Below are 17392 nucleotides of genomic sequence, written 5' to 3' on the forward strand. Positions count from 1 at the left end.
GATTTGGCTGCGGATCTGCAGCAGATTTGGCTGCGGATCCGCAGCGGATTGGCCGCTGCTGATTCGTAGCAGTTTTCCATCAGGTTTACAGTACCATGTAAACCTATGGAAAACCAAATCCGCTCTGCCCATGGTGCGGAAAATACAGCGCGGAAACGCTGTGTTGTATTTTCCGCAGCATGTCAATTCTTTGTGCGGATTCCGCAGCGTTTTACACCTCTTCCTCAATAGGAATCCACAGGTGAAATCCGCACAAAAAACACTGGAAATCCGCGGTAAATCCGCAGGTAAAATGCAATGCCTTTTACCTGCGGATTTTTCAAAAATGGTGCGGAAAAATCTCACACGAATCCGCAACGTGGGCACATAGCCTTAGGGTTAGGGTTGGAATTAGGGCTAGGGTTGGAAATAGGGTTAAGATTAGGCTGTGGTTAGGGTTAGGGGTATGTTGGGATTAGGGTTAGGGGTGTGTTGGGGTTAGGGTTGTGGTTAGGGGTGTGTTGGGGTTAGGGTTGTGATTAGGGTTATGGCTAGAGTTGGGATTAGGGTTAGGAGTGTGGGGGGGTCAGTGTTGGAGGTAGAATTGAGGGGTTTCCACTGTTTAGGCACATCAGGGGTCTCCAAACGCAACATGGCGCCACCATTGATTCTAGTCAATCTTGCATTCAAAAAGTCAAATGGTGTTCCCTCCCTTCCGAGCCCCGACGTGCACCCAAACAGTGGTTTACCCCCACATATCGGGTACCAGCATACTCAGGACAAACTGGGCAACAATTATTGGGGTTCTCCTGTTACCCTTGTGAAAATAAAAAATTGCTTGCTAAAACATAATTTTTTTAGGAAAGAAAAATGATTTTTTATTTTCACGGCTCTGCATTGTAAACTTCTGTGAAGCACTTGGGGGTTCAAAGTGCTCAACACATAACTAGATAAGTTCCCTGGGGGGTCTAGTTTCCAAAATGTGGTCACTTGTGGGGGGTTTCCACTGTTTAGGCACATCAGGGGCTCTGCAAATGCAACATGACGCCCGCAGACCATTACATCAAATCTGCATTTCAAAAGTCACTACTTCCCTTCCGAGCCCCGACGTGTGCCCAAACAGTGGTTTACCCCCACATATTGGGTATCAGTGTACTCAGGACAAACTCAGCAACAACTATTGGGGTCCAATTTCTCCTGTTATACTTGTGAAAATAAAAAATTGCTTGCTAAAACATCATTTTTGAGAAAAGAAACATGATTTTTTATTTTCACGGCTGTGCGTTGTAAACTTCTGTAAAGCACTTGGGGGTTCAAAGTGCTCACCACATATCTAGATAAGTTCCTTAGGGGGTCTAGTTTCCAAAGAGGGGTCACTTGTGGGGGGTTTCTACTGTTTAGGCACATCAGGGGCTCTGCAAACGCAACGTGATGCCCGCAGACCATTCCATCAAAGTCTGCATTTCAAAAGTCACTACTTCCCTTCCAAGCCCCGACGTGTGCCCAAACAGTGGTTCCCCCCACATATGGGGTATCATCGTACTAAGGGCAAACTGTATAACAACTTTTTGGGTACAATTTCTCCTGTTACTCTTGTGAAAATAAAAAAATTGTGGGCTAAAAAATAATTTTTGAGGAAAGAAAAATTATTTTTTATTTTCACGTCTCTGCGTTATAAACTTCTGTGAAGCACTTGAGGGTTTAAAGTGGTTACTAGGGTTGAGCGACCTTGACCTTTTTAGAGTCGAGCCGTGTTTCGCGAAACCCGACTATCTTAGAAGTCGAGTCGAGTGGAATCGGCCGATTATCGCGAAAAGTCGGGTATCGCCCGAAACACGAAACCCAATGCAAGTCAATGGGGGAGCATAGTCGGCAGTGAGTGGAGGCCAGGAAAACACCTACACTGCCCATTTTAATGGCAAAAACATCCATTCTTGTTAAAGAAGCTTGTCAATCGTAATTTACCTTATAATAATTGGAAGGCATTTGAAATTGGGGGTCATTTGGCTAAAGTTGTGGGGGGTAGGGCTGGTTCAAGTAATTAGTGGGCCCAGTAAATCTGGACCACGTCACGGCAGTGGAGCAGGGAGAGGTAAGTATTTAAACTTTGCAAGTGCTGTGATCCTGAGCAAGCAGGGGGGGCCCACTCGTTGGCATTGGCACTGGCACAGGGCCCCTCAAAGTACAGCGGTGTGTTTGCATGGCAGGGGCGCCTCCCACCGGCAGCAACACTTTTGCGTACTATGAGAGGCCCTGTGCCAGTGACGTCGCCAACTAGTATTCCTCCCCCCACCTGATGAAGGAACCTGCACTTTCATCTGCACCTTCCTCTTTGTCCCCGTGTAAGGTGGTATGGTATGCGGGAAGAGGAACCTGACTTTCAGCAGGGTCACAATCTTGCTGTGTAGCGTGCACGGGGAATTTTGCGTTATGGGTCAATGTACCAGCAGACTCATCTATCACTGGCTGGGCAATGGGCAGGATGAGGAGGAAACACAGATATAGGCCCAAAGAATAAAGTTGGCTAAATGCAGTTCAAAATTGGTAACACAGGACTAACCAGGGGGCATTGCAGTGGAGGACAACTGGAATGAGAGGCTGGCACAGAGAGTAGGCCCAAATCAGTAAGTAGTCGAAATGCAGTTCAAAATTGGCAACCGTAGTAAACAGGCGGCACAGCTTTGTTCAGTGGAGGAGAACAGCAAGGAGTGGCAGACACCGATAGTAGGCCCCAACCCAACTAGTAGGCCAAATGCAGTCTAACATTAACAACTACTTAACGAGAGCCTGAAAATGGAATTTCAGGACAGGAAACCAGGAGAACAGCAAGGAGTGGCAGACACCGATAGTAGGCCCCAAACCAACTAGTACGCCAAATGCAGTTGTTCCGTTTAACCACAATTTAATGAGAGCCTGAAGATAGAAGTTCAGGAAAGGCAACCTGGAGAACACCTTGGAGTGGAACACACCATCTCTCTACACCCCATACCCAATTTGTAGGCCTAATGCAGTGTAGTTTCCAACAACTACTAAACGAGAGCATGAAGATCGAAGCATTGGCGAGGAAACCTGGGGAACACCTTGGAGTGGAACACACCATCTCTCTACACCCCATACCCAATTTGTAGGCCTAATGCAGCGTAGTTTCCAACAACTGCTAAACGAGAGCCGGAAGATCGAAGCTCAGGAAAGGCAACCTGGAGAACACCTTGGAGTGGAACACACCATCTCTCTACACCCCATACCCAATTTGTAGGCCTAATGCAGTGTAGTTTCCAAGAACTACTAAACGAGAGCCGGAAGATCGGAGCTCAGGAAAGGTAACCTGGAGAACACTTTGGAGTGGAACACACCATCTCTCTACACCCCATACCCAATTTGTAGGCCTAATGCAGTGTAGTTTCCAACAACTACTAAACGAGAGCATTAAGATCGAAGCAATGGCGAGGAAACCTGGGGCACACCTTGGGGAGGCAGACACCGTTAGTAGGCCCTACCAAAGTTGTACCCCCAATGCAGTTTTAAAATTCCTAGAGGCTGAAAACAAGACTATTGACGCTCAGCTTTTTTCAAAGGAACACAGCTGAATTGAGTGGCGCAGACAGACACAGGTAGTAGGACTTAACCCAAAAATGTGGCTCACTGCAGCTTAAAAAAGTTACAGGGGTACACAAGCAGCAGTGCTCTGGGCAGTGGAGGACAATTTCAATAGTGGACCGCAGACAGACTTTGTACGCCTACTATTAAAAAAAGGATGCTCTATGCAATTAAAAATAGGTTCCAGGGGTCCACGGGCAGCAGTGGTGTGGTCAGTGGAGGCCTAGTGGAAGGAGTGACCGCAGACAGGCATCGAAGGCCTAAAATAAATTGGGCTGGCTGTAGGCAATTTTAAATTGGTTCCAGGGGTACACGGGCAGCAGTGGTGTGGTCAGTGGAGGCATATTGTAAGGAGTGACCGCAGACAGGCATCGAAGGCCTAAAATAATAACACATGGCTGTAGGCAATTTTAAATTGGTTCCAGGGGTACACGGGCAGCAGTGGTGTGGTCAGTGGAGGCCTAGTGGAAGGAGTGACCGCAGACAGGCATCGAAGGCCTAAAATAAAAAAATTGGGCTGGCTGTAGGCAATTTTAAATTGGTTCCAGGGGTACACGTGCAGCAGTGGTGTGGTCAGTGGAGGCCTAGTGGAAGGAGTGACCGCAGACAGGCATCGAAGGCCTAAAATAATAACACATGGCTGTAGGCAATTTTAAATTGGTTCCAGGGGTACATGGGCAGCAGTGGTGTGGTCAGTGGAGGCCTAGTGGAAGGAGTGACCGCAGACAGGCATCGAAGGCCTAAAGTAAAAAAATTGGGCTGGCTGTAGGCAATTTTAAATTGGTTCCAGGGGTACACGGGCAGCAGTGGTGTGGTCAGTGGAGGCATAGTGGAAGGAGTGACCGCAGACAGGCTTCGAAGGCCTAACATAACAAAAATGTCAATACAATGGTATTGTCAGTGGCAGGCATTGAAAGATGTCAGCGCATAGACTAAACATAGGTGGAGCTGTGAGATAATTTTGCAAGTGGTAGAGCACTGTTTGAGCTGGGGGGGGGGGACTGTCTTGTGGCCGGCGGTACAGGCCCAGGGCCCCTCATATTACAACGGTGTGTCTGACGTTGGGTGCGCACCACCACCGCCAGAGACACTTTATTGTACTAGGAGGGACCCAGTGGCAGTGCCGTCGACCAAAAGCGGGCACACCCACCTCTTCAGACAAACAGCACTCTCACGGGTGCTGTCGCCAAGTGTCGATACCACGGCCCCGTGTGGGGAGTTTGGCCATTTAGTGAGGTGTAAACATGTCGTATGCTGGACAATCAGGTGCAGAAAATTACGAGATTGGAAAAGGCATTCAGAATAGTCCACAGGCAAGACCTTTTCATAGGAAAGCTAGGTGTCAGCCGGGCAAGGTGGGGCAAAAGATTTCGAAATCCAGTTGTGGTTCATTTTAATGAAGGTTAGATCATCTACATTTTGGGTAGCCAGACGAGTCCTTTTTTCTGTTAGTATTGCACCTGCAGCACTGAATACTCTTTCTGATAGGACACTAGCTGCCGGGCAAGCAAGCTCCTGCAATGCATATTCTGCCAATTCTGGCCAGGTGTCTAATTTTGATGCCCAGTAATCAAATGGGAATGACGGTTGAGGGAGAACATCGATAAGGGATGAAAAATTGTTTGTAACCATACTGGACAAATGTTGTCTCCTGTCACTTTGAATTGATGCTGCAGTACCTGTCCTGTCTGCGGTCATAGCAAAATCACTCCACAACCTGGTCAGAAAACCCCTCTGGCCAACGCCACTTCTGATTTCTGCCCCTCTAACTCCTCTGGTCTGCTGGCCCCTGCAGCTCGTGTGAGAACGATCATGGGCGCTGTGTGCAGGGAATGCCAGAAGCAAACGGTCAACAAGAGTTGATTGTTTGGTTGCTAATATTAGTTCCAAGTTCTCATGTGGCATTATATTTTGCAATTTGCCTTTATAGCGAGGATCAAGGAGGCAGGCCAACCAGTAATCGTCATCGTTCATCATTTTAGTTATGCGTGTGTCCCTTTTGAGGATACGTAAGGCATAATCCGCCATGTGGGCCAAAGTTCCAGTTCTCAAATCTGCGGTTGTGCTTGGTTGAGGGGCAGTTTCAGGCAAATCCACGTCACTTGTGTCCCTCCAAAAACCAGAACCCGGCCTTCCCGCGCCACCAATTTCCAGTGGCCCCGGAAAAGCTTCCTCATTAAAAATATAATCATCCCCATCATCCTCCTCGTCCTCCTCCTCCTCTTCGCCCGCTAACTCGTCCTGTACACTGCCCTGGCCAGACAATGGCTGACTGTCATCAAGGCTTTCCTCTTCCTCAGCTGCAGACGCCTGATCCTTTATGTGCGTCAAACTTTGCATCAGCAGACGCATTAGGGGGATGCTCATGCTTATTATGGCGTTGTCTGCACTAACCAGCCGTGTGCATTCCTCAAAACACTGAAGGACTTGACACATGTCTTGAATCTTCGACCACTGCACACCTGACAACTCCATGTCTGCCATCCTACTGCCTGCCCGTGTATGTGTATCCTCCCACAAAAACATAACAGCCCGCCTCTGTTCGCACAGTCTCTGAAGCATGTGCAGTGTTGAGTTCCACCTTGTTGCAACGTCTATGATTAGGCGATGCTGGGGAAGGTTCAAAGAACGCTGATAGGTCTGCATACGGCTGGAGTGTACGGGCGAACGGCGGATATGTGAGCAAAGTCCACGCACTTTGAGGAGCAGGTCGGATAACCCCGGATAACTTTTCAGGAAGCACTGCACCACCAGGTTTAAGGTGTGAGCCAGGCAAGGAATGTGTTTCAGTTGGGAAAGGGAGATGGCAGCCATGAAATTCCTTCCGTTATCACTCACTACCTTGCCTGCTTCAAGATCTACAGTGCCCAGCCACGACTGCGTTTCTTTCTGCAAGAACTCGGACAGAACTTCCGCGGTGTGTCTGTTGTCGCCCAAACACTTCATAGCCAATACAGCCTGCTGACGTTTGCCAGTAGCTGCCCCATAATGGGAGACCTGGTGTGCAACAGTGGCAGCTGCGGATGGAGTGGTTGTGCGACTGCGGTCTGTGGACGAGCTCTCGCTTCTGCAGGAGGACGAAGAGGAGGAGGAGGGGGGGGTGCGAACGGCTACAGCCAACTGTTTCCTAGACCGTGGGCTAGGCAGAACTGTCCCAAACTTGCTGTCCCCTGTGGACCCTGCATCCACAACTCACCCAGTGTGCCGTGATGGACACGTAACGTCCCTGGCCATGCCTACTGGTCCATGCATCTGTTGTCAGGTGCACCTTTGTGCTCACAGATTGCCTGAGTGCATGGACGATGCGCTCTTTAACATGCTGGTGGAGGGCTGGGATGGCTTTTCTGGAAAAAAAGTGTCGACTGGGTAGCTCGTAGCGTGGTACAGCGTAGTCCATCAGGGCTTTGAAAGCTTCGCTTTCAACTAACCGGTAGGGCATCATCTCTAACGAGATTAGTCTAGCTATGTGGGCGTTCAAACCCTGTGTACACGGATGCGAGGCTAAGTACTTCCTTTGTCTAACCATAGTCTCATGTAGGGTGAGCTGGACTGGAGAGCTGGAGATCGTGGAACTAGCGGGGGTGCCGGTGGACATGGCAGACTGAGAGACGGTGAGAGATGGTATTGTTGCCGCCGGTGCCCTAGATGCAGTGTTTCCTACTACGAAACTGGTGATTCCCTGACCCTGACTGCTTTGGCCTGGCAAAGAAACCTGCACAGATACTGCAGGTGGTGCGGAAAATGGTGGCCCTACACTGCCGGAAGGGATGTTGCGTTGCTGACTAGCTTCATTGGCCGAGGGTGCTACAACCTTAAGGGACGTTTGGTAGTTAGTCCAGGCTTGCAAATGCATGGTGGTTAAATGTCTATGCATGCAACTTGTATTGAGACTTTTCAGATTCTGTCCTCTGCTTAAGGTAGTTGAACATTTTTGACAGATGACTTTGCGCTGATCAATTGGATGTTGTTTAAAAAAATGCCAGACTGCACTCTTTCTAGCATCGGATACCTTTTCAGGCATTGCAGACTGAGCTTTAACCGGATGGCCACGCTGTCCTCCAACAGGTTTTGGCTTTGCCACGCGTTTTGGGCAAGATACGGGCCCGACAGATGGAACCTGTTGCGATGTTGATGCCTGCTGCGGCCCCTCCTCCTCCGCTTCAGAACTGCTGCCGCCTGAACCCTGTTCCCCCAATGGCTGCCAATCGGGGTCAAGAACTGGGTCATCTATTACCTCTTCTTGTAGCTCGTGTGCAACTTCGTCTGTGTCACCGTGTCGGTCGGTGGTATAGCGTTCGTGATGGGGTAACATAGTCTCATCAGGGTCTGATTCTTGATCATTACCCTGCGAGGGCAATGTTGTGGTCTGAGTCAAAGGACCAGCATAGTAGTCTGGCTGTGGCTGTGCATCAGTGCACTCCATGTCAGATTCAACTTGTAATGGGCATGGACTATTAACTGCTTCACTTTCTAAGCCAGGGACGGTATGTGTAAAGAGCTCCATGGAGTAACCCGTTGTGTCGCCTGCTGCATTCTTCTCTGTTGTTGTTTTTGCTGAAGAGGACAAGGAAGCGACTTGTCCCTGACCGTGAACATCCACTAACGACGCGCTGCTTTGACATTTACCAGTTTCACGAGAGGAGGCAAAAGAGCTAGAGGCTGAGTGAGCAAGATAAGCCAAAACTTGCTCTTGCTGCTCCGGCTTTAAAAGCGGTTTTCCTACTCCCAGAAAAGGGAGCGTTCGAGGCCTTGTGTAGCCAGACGACGAACCTGGCTCCACAGTTCCAGACTTAGGTGCAATATTTTTTTTCCCACGACCAGCTGATGCTCCACCACTACCACTACCCTCATTACCAGCTGACAATGAACGCCCCCGGCCACGACCTCTTCCACCAGACTTCCTCATTGTTTTAAAAACGTAAACAAACTAACGGTATTTGTTGCTGTCACACAACTTACACGGTGAGCTATAACTTCAGTATGATTTAGCTACCCCTTTACAGGTGAGTGAGACCACAACGAAAATCAGGCACAATGTTACACACTCTGTTGTTGGTGGCAACAAATGAGAGAGATGCCACACACGCAGGACTGTCACTGAAGCACAAATGTAAATATTAATCTCCCACTGATTTGATTTTTTTTTTTTTTCAGGGAGACTTTAGGAAAAAAAAATAATAGAATAAAATGATTTTTTCAGGAAGAATTTAGAAACCAAATAAAATAAAATGATTTTTTCAGGGAGAATTTAGAAAACAAATAAAACAAAAAAAGGCTTTCTATGGCCCACTGAGTGAGAGATGACGCACACAGGAGTCAGTAGTGGCACACAAGCCCAGAGGCCAATATTTATCTCCCACTGATTGATGTAGTGATTTTTTCAGGTAGATTTTGGAACCCAAATCAAGCTAAAAAAATAATAGGCTTTCTATGGCCCACAATTGGAGAGAGAGATGGCACACCCAGGAGTCAAGACTGGCACACAAGCAGAAAGGGCAATATTAATCTCCCACTGATTTGTTTGTTGTTTTTTTTTCAGGGAGACTTTAGGAAAAATAAATAATAGAATAAAATGATTTTTTCAGGAAGAATTTAGAAACCAAATAAAATAAAATGATTTTTTCAGGGAGAATTTAGAAAACAAATAAAACAAAAAAAGGCTTTCTATGGCCCACTGAGTGAGAGATGACGCACACAGGAGTCAGGAGTGGCACACAAGCCCAGAGGCCAATATTTATCTCCCACTGATTGATTTATTGATTTTTTCAGGTATAATTTAGAACCCAAATCAACCAAAAACATAAATAGGCTTTCTATGGCCCACTATTTGTGAGAGAGATGGCACGCTCAGGACTGGCACACAAGCCCAGAGGCCAATATTAATCTCCCACTTTTTATTTTTTTTCAGGGAAAATTTATAAACCCAATAAAAAAAAAAAAAATAGGCTTTCTATGGCCCACTATCTGAGAGAGAGAGATGGCACGCTTAGGACTGGCACACAAGCCCAAAGGCCAATATTAATCTCCCTTTTTTTTTTCAGGGAGAATTTATAAAACCAAAAAAAAATAAATAAATAGGCTTTCTATGGCCCACTATTTGTGAGAGAGATGGCACGCTCAGGACTGGCACACAAGACCAGAGGCCAATATTAATCTCCCACTTTTTTTTTTTGTTCCAGGGAAAATTTATAAACACAATAAAAAAAAAAAAAATAGGCTTTCTATGGCCCACTATCTGAGAGACAGAGAGAGATGGCACGCTTAGGACTGGCACACAAGCCCAAAGGCCAATATTAATCTCCCTTTTTTTTTATCAGGGAGAATTTATAAAACCAAAAAAAAATAAATAAATAGGCTTTCTATGGCCCACTATTTGTGAGAGAGATGGCACGCTCAGGACTGGCACACAAGCCCAGAGGCCAATATTAATCTCCCACTTTTTTTTTTTTTGTTCCAGGGAAAATTTATAAACCCAATAAAAAAATAATAAATAGGCTTTCTATGGCCCACTATCTGAGAGAGAGAGATGGCACGCTTAGGACTGGCACACAAGCCCAAAGGCCAATATTAATCTCCCACTGATTGATTTATTGATTTTTTCAGGTAGAATTTAGAACCCAAATAAAGCAAAAAAAAAAAAAATGGGCTTTCTATGGCCCACTGAGTGAGTGATGATGCACACAGGAGTGGCACACAAGCCCTGAAGCCAATATTTTTCTCCCACTGATTGATGTAGTGATTTTTTCAGGTAGATTTTATAACCCAAATCAAGCAAAAAAATAAATAGGCTTTCTATGGCCCACTGAGTGAGAGATGGCACACACAGGGATGGCACTCTAGCAGAAATGTCAATCTTAATCTCCCACAAAAAAAAAAAAAACAGGGAGTGTCCAACAATTACTATCTCCCTGCAGTAATCTCAACCAGGTATGGCAGGCAGCAATAAGGAGTGGACTGATGCACAAATTAAATAAAAAGTGTGAACAAACAAAAAAGATAGCTGTGCAGAAAGGAAGGAACAAGAGGATTTGTGCTTTGAAAAAAGCAGTTGGTTTGCACAGCGGCGTACACACAGCAATGCAGCTATCAGGGAGCCTTCTAGGGCAGCCCAATGAGCTACAGCGCTGAGGGGAAAAAAAAAATGTAGCTTCCACTGTCCCTGCACACCGAAGGTGGTGTTGGGCAGTGGAAATCGCTACAGCACAAGCGGTTTGGTGGTTAATGGACCCTGCCTAACGCTATCCCTGCTTCTGACGAAGCGGTAGCAACCTCTCCCTAAGCTCAGATCAGCAGCAGTAACATGGCGGTCGGCGGGAACGCCCCTTTATAGCCCCTGTGACGCCGCAGACAGCAAGCCAATCACTGCAATGCCCTTCTCTAAGATGGTGGGGACCAGGACCTATGTCATCACGCTGCCCACACTCTGCGTTTACCTTCATTGGCTGAGAAATGGCGCTTTTCGCGTCATTGAAACGCGACTTTGGCGCGAAAGTCGCGTACCGCATGGCCGACCCCGCACAGGGGTCGGATCGGGTTTCATGAAACCCGACTTTGCCAAAAGTCGGCGACTTTTGAAAATGAACGACCCGTTTCGCTCAACCCTAGTGGTTACCACTCATCTAGATTAGTTCCTTGGGAGGTCTTGTTTCCAAAATGGGGTCACATGTGGGGAAGCTTCAATATTTAGGCACACAGGGGCTCTCCAAACGCGACATGGTGTCAGCAAACGATTGGAGCTAATTTTTGATTCAAAAAGTCAAATGGCGCTCCTTCCCTTCTGAGCCCTACCGTGTGCCCAAACAGTGGTTTACCCGCACATGTGAGGTATCAGTGTACTCATGAGAAATTGCCCAATACATTTTAGGATCCATTTTATCTTGTTGCCCATGTGAAAATGAACAAATTGAGGGTAAAAGAAATTTTTTGTGAAAAAAAAGTACTTTTTCATTTTTACGGATCAATTTGTGAAGCACCTGGGGGTTCAAAGTGCTCACTATGAATCTAGATAAGCTCCTTGGGGGGTCTAGTTTCCAAAATGGGGTCACTTGTGGGGGAGCTCCAATGTTTAGGCACACAGGGGCTCTCCAAACGCGACATGGTGTCCGCTAATGATTGGAGCTAATTTTTCATTCAAAAGTCAAATGGCGCTCCTTCCTTTCCGAGCCCTGCCGTGTGCACAAACAGTGGTTTATGACCACATATGAGGTGTCGGTGTACTCAGGAGAAATTGCCCAACACATTTTAGGATCCATTTTATCCTGTTACCCATGTGAAAATGAAAAAATTGAGGCTAAAAGAAATTTTTTGTGAAAGAAAAGTACTTTTTCATTTTTACGGATCAATTTGTGAAGCACCTGGGGGTTCAACGTGCTCACTATGCATCTAGATAAGCTCCTTGGGGGTCTAGTTTCCAAAATGGGGTCACTTGTGGGGGAGCTCCAATGTTTAGGCACACAGGGGCTCTCCAAACGCGACATGGTGTCCACTAAAGATTGGAGCCAATTTTTAATTGAAAATGTCAAATGGCACTCCTTCCCTTCCGAGCCCTGTCGTGCGCCCATAAAGGGACACTGGTCAGAATTACAAAAATGGCCAGTTCTTTAAGGTCAAAATAGGCTGGGTCATGAAGGGGTTAATTCCAGCCAATTTTGCATTGAAAAGTCAAACGGCGCTCCTTCCCTTCCGAGCTCTGCCATGCACCCAAACAGTGGTTTACCTCCACATATAGGGTATCAGCGTACTCAGGACAAATTGCACAACAACGTTTGGGGTCAAATTTCTTCTCTTACCCTTGGGAAAATAAAAAATTGGGGGCAAAAAGATCTTTTTTGTGAAAAAATATGATTTTTTATTTTTACGGCTCTGCATTATAAACTTCTGTGAAGCACTTGGTGGGTCAAAGTGCTCACCACACATCTAGATAAGTTCCCTAGGTGGTCTACTTTCCAAAATGGTGTCACTTGTGGGGGTTTCCACTGTTTAGGCAGATCAGAGGCTCTCCAAACGCAACATGGCGTCCCATCTCAATTCCTGTCAATTTTGCATTGAAAAGTTTAACGGCGCTCCTTCCCTTCCGAACTCTTCCATGCGCACAAACAGTGGTTTACCCCCACATATGGGGTATCGGCGTACTCAGGACAAATTATACAACAACTTTTGGGGTCCATTTTCTCCTGTTACCCTTGGTAAAATAAATCAAATTGGAGCTGAAATAAATTTTGTGTGAAAAAAAGTTAAATGTTAATTTTTATTTAAATATTCCAAAAATTCCTGTGAAACACCTGAAGGTTTAATAAACTTCTTGAATGTGGTTTTGAGCACCTTGAGGGGTGCAGTTTTTAGAATGGTGTCACACTTGGTTATTTTCTATCATATAGACCTCTCAAAATGTCTTCAAATGATATGTGGTCCCTAAAAAAAATGGTGTTCTAAAAATGAGAAATTGCTGCTTTTAACCCTTATAACTCCCTAACAAAAAAGAATGTTGTTTTCACAATTGTGCTGATGTAAAGTAGACATGTATGAAATGTTACTTATTAAGTATTTTGTGTGACATATCTGTGTGATTTAAGGACATAAAAATTCAAACTTGGAAAATTGCGAAATTTTCAAAATTCTCGCCAAATTTCCATTTTTTTCACAAATACACGCAGGTAATATCAAAGAAATTTACCACTATCATGAAGTACAATATGTCTTGAGAAAACAATGTCAGAATCACCGGAATCCGTTGTAGTGTTCCAGAGTTATAACCTCATAAAGGGACAGTGGTCAGAATTGTAAAAATTGGCCCGGTCATTAATGTGCAAACCACCCTAGGGGCTTAAGGGGTTAATAGCCTAGGAAGGCGCCATGGATATTACCCCCCCCCCCCCACCTCCCTTCCCGGCTAAAAACATCAGCACTCAGCCGCCCCAGAAAGCTCTTAAGATGTGCCAGTTTTGGCACTTAGCCTTGCTCTTCCCACTTGCTCTGTAGCGGTGGCAAGTGGGGTAGTGGTTGTGAGGGTTAACATCAAGCCCCGAGGTTAGTAATAAAGAGTCGTCAATAAGACACCCCCTTTTCTAACCCCATATTCAAATTGTTTAGAAAACACACACCCAGTAAAAATCCTTTAATTTAAATAAAGACACAGACTCTTTTAATGTTCTAAATTAAACCATACTTTCTGCCACACCTAATTCCCCGATGCCCTCGATCTCCTGTAATAAAAGTAAAATAATAAACCAGCAATATAGCCATACTTGTCCATCGTTGTATCCCACGCAGTAATCCATATCTGGGGCATATACAGTTTTCAACCTGAACGGTGCCAAGATGCGCCCGTCCCAGCTGAAAACCACTGGTGAATAAGCTGCTGATAGGGAAGCTTCAGTGACTAGTGGTTTCGTCATTGAAGCTGTGCTCACTCACAACCTGAACTGCGGTGAACTCTGGACCGTGGGAAAATGCACTGTCACAGCATGCTGCGAGTGCTGGGCTTTTTTTTTCTCACACCCATAGACTTGCATTGGCGAGACTCGACCGATATACGCGTAAAATCGCAGCATCCTGCGATTTCACTCACACATAGAATATGCCCGAGAAAAAAACGGTGATGTGAGCTTCCCTATAGATTAACATTGGTCCGAGTGCTATGCGATGTTTTCTCACATAGCACGCATCCATATTAAAAGCTAGTGTGACGCCGGCCTTAGAAATGTAGTGCAGTTTTTCTGATTTGCTATGTCCCTTTCCTCATCTGTAGGCATAAGAATACGACCACTAGCAACTAGCTAACTAACTGTTAATATATCAGTGGTTGTAACCATGAATGCCTAAGATCATGCAACGCCTACACATGAATAATGGGACATAGCAAATCAGAAAATCTATACTACATTTCTAATTGGAGGGTTTTGCTAATATTATCATTATTACACCTGATACATATTGGGATAGGATCTTGCAGATGAAAATACCCCTTTAAATCTCCTGAAAACTAGATCAGATGTTGAAATTCCCAAAGCCTGATTATTCTCTCCCCAACATCATCTGACATGGGAGAGTCTGGAGGCCTCCATTCACATCTGATGGTAAGTACGTCCCATTTAAATAGGCAGGTTGATCTAGTGTGTATGTGAGCCTTTACTCCCCTCTTATTGAAAACACATGCACGTTCATCCAACATCTCTCTTAGGCCTCTTTCAGACGTCAGTGTGTCCGGTACGTGTGGTGACAGTTTTCACATACTGGAGACACTTACACACACAGATCCATTTAAGTGTGTCTGTGGGCAAAATACACTGACATGTCAGTTTTTTAACATCAGCATGGGCCGCAAAACATCCCGCACGCGTGCACATGGATGACATCCCTGTGTCATCCGTTTGACATATAGCGGTGCCTTGGAAGCAGCGGTACTGTTTGAGCTGTTCCCTGGTGCCAGGTGCTGAAGACCGCTCTCATCATTCTCCACCTGCTCTTCCTGTTATCAGCTGAATACAACTCTCAACATTGTCCCCTGCTAGTTCTGATTGCAGCCCAGGCAGGGGAGAATGATGAGTACTGTCTTCACCGCTGTCTTAACCGCTTGTCGCCGGCGAACAGCATGAACAAAAGCGCTGCTTCCCAGGCACCTATAGGTACATGGTTGCCTCAAGTATTACACACACGGACAGACAGACTCTGTTATCTCTGATACTGTTTTTGTCCGGTGCCGGAAATATCAGGACGTGTGAAAGAGGCCTTAGTCTAAAGGTACCGTCATACTCAGCAACTTTCCAACGATCACGACCAGCGATACGACCTGGCCGTGATCGTTGGAAAGTCCTTGTGTGGTCCAACGATGCCGAAGTCCCCGGGTAACCAGGGTAAACATCGGGTTACTAAGCGCAGGGCCGCACTTAGTAACCCAATGTTTACCCTGGTTACCATTGTAAATGTAAAAAAAAAACCACTACATACTTACATTCCGGTGCCTGTCACGTTCCCGGCGTCCGCTTCCCTGCACTCCTCCTGCATCCTGTGTAAGCGCCGGCCGTAAAGCAGAGCGGTGACGTCACCGCTGTGCTCTGCTTTACGGCCGGCCGGCACTGTATGTGTTTGGTTTTTTTTACATTTACAATGGTAACCAGGGTAAACATCGGGTTACTAAGCGCGGCCTTGCGCGTAGTAACCCGATATTTACCCTGGTTACAAGTGAAGACATCGCTGGATCGGTGTCACACACGCCGATTCAGCGATGTCAGCGGGTGATCCATCGACGAAATAAGGTGCTGGCCTTCTAGCTCCGACCAGCGATGTCACAGCAGGATCCAGATCGCTGCTGCATGTCAAACACAACGATATCGCTATCCAGGACGCTGCAACGTCACGGATCGCTATCGTTGTAATGTTGTTCATTGTGAAGGTACCTTAAGTTCACATGTCTAGTAATCCTCTGTTAGAATGGATCCAGCAGCAATTCATTGATAAAAAAAGTTGTGCAGACACAATGTTTTTGTCCGTCTGAAAACAGCTGATTTCAGCTGGATTCGGTTTTTTAAACATTGAAGTCTATGGAAAAGCAACTGTTAATCACCCATCCATTTTCTCCCATTTGAAACGGATCCGTTTTTGTTTACTGGCTGTGGAAAACAAAAATGTAACATATACTACTGGACAAGTGAACTTTCAAGTAATTATCTATTTGAAACTGATCCACAGACTTCAATGTTTAACCCCTTCACCCCCGGAGCTTTTTCCGCTTTTTCATTTTCGTTTTTTGCTCCCCTCCTTCCCAGAGCCATAACTTTTTTATTTTTCCGTCAATATGGCCATGTGAGGGCTTATTTTTTGCGGGACAAGATGTACTTTTGAACGATACCATTGATTTTACCATGCCATGTAACAGAAAACGGGAAAAAAATTCCAAGTGTGATGAAATTGCAAAAAAAGTGCAATCTCACACTTGTTTTTTGTTTGGCTTTTTTGCTAGGTTCACTAAATGCTAAAACTAACCTGCCATTATGATTCTCCAGGTCATTATGAGTTCATAGACACCAAACATGTCTAGGTTATTTTATATCTAAGTGGTGAAAAAAATTTCCAAATTTTGCTAAAAAAAAAAAAATTGTGCGATTTTCCGATACCCGTAGCGTCTCCAATTTTCGTGATCTGGGGTCAGGTGAGGGCTTATTTTTTGCGTGCCGAGCTGGCGTTTTTAATGATACCATTTTGGTGTAGATACGTTCTTTTGATCGCCCGTTATTGCATTTTAATGCAATGTTGCGGCGACCAAAAAAACGTAATTTTGGCGTTTTGATTTTTTTTCTCGCTACGTCATTTAGCGGTCAGGTTAATCCTTTGTTTTTATTGATAGATTGGGCGATTCTGAACGCGGCGATACCAAATATGTGTATGTTTGATTTTTTTTTAATTGTTTTATTTTGATTGGGGCGAAAGGGGGGTGATTTGAACTTTTATATATTTTTAATTTTTTTTATACTTTTAATCACTTTTTTTTTTTAATTTTAGCATGCTTCAATAGCCTCCATGGGAGGCTAGAAGCATGCATAACTCGATCGGCTCTGCCAGATAGAGGTGAAGTACAGATCACCTCTATGTAGCAGAAATGCAGGGTTGCTTTGAATGCCGACCACAGGGTGGCGCTCAAAGCAATCGGCCATCAACAACCATAGAGGTCTCAAGGAGACCTCTGGTTGTTATGGCGATGCACTGCTGACCCCCGATCATGTGACGGGGGTCAGCAGTGCGAGCACTTCCGGCCGCGCGGCCGGGAGCGCTAGTTAAATGCCGCTGTCAGCGCTTGACGGCGGCATTTAACTAGTTAATG

The 17392-nt window shown here is 45.7% G+C and overlaps 1 protein-coding gene across 1 annotated transcript in view; it reads left to right on the forward strand.

Annotated features, from left to right (window-relative positions):
- The window catches only part of SYCP2 (synaptonemal complex protein 2), a 74462-nt gene that overhangs the window by 56044 nt on the left and 1026 nt on the right, over positions 1 to 17392 (forward strand). The gene's annotated exons all lie outside the window — the stretch shown is intronic.

Source organism: Ranitomeya imitator, chromosome 2, assembly GCF_032444005.1.
Source record: "Ranitomeya imitator isolate aRanImi1 chromosome 2, aRanImi1.pri, whole genome shotgun sequence".
Taxonomy (NCBI): Eukaryota; Metazoa; Chordata; class Amphibia; order Anura; family Dendrobatidae; genus Ranitomeya; species Ranitomeya imitator.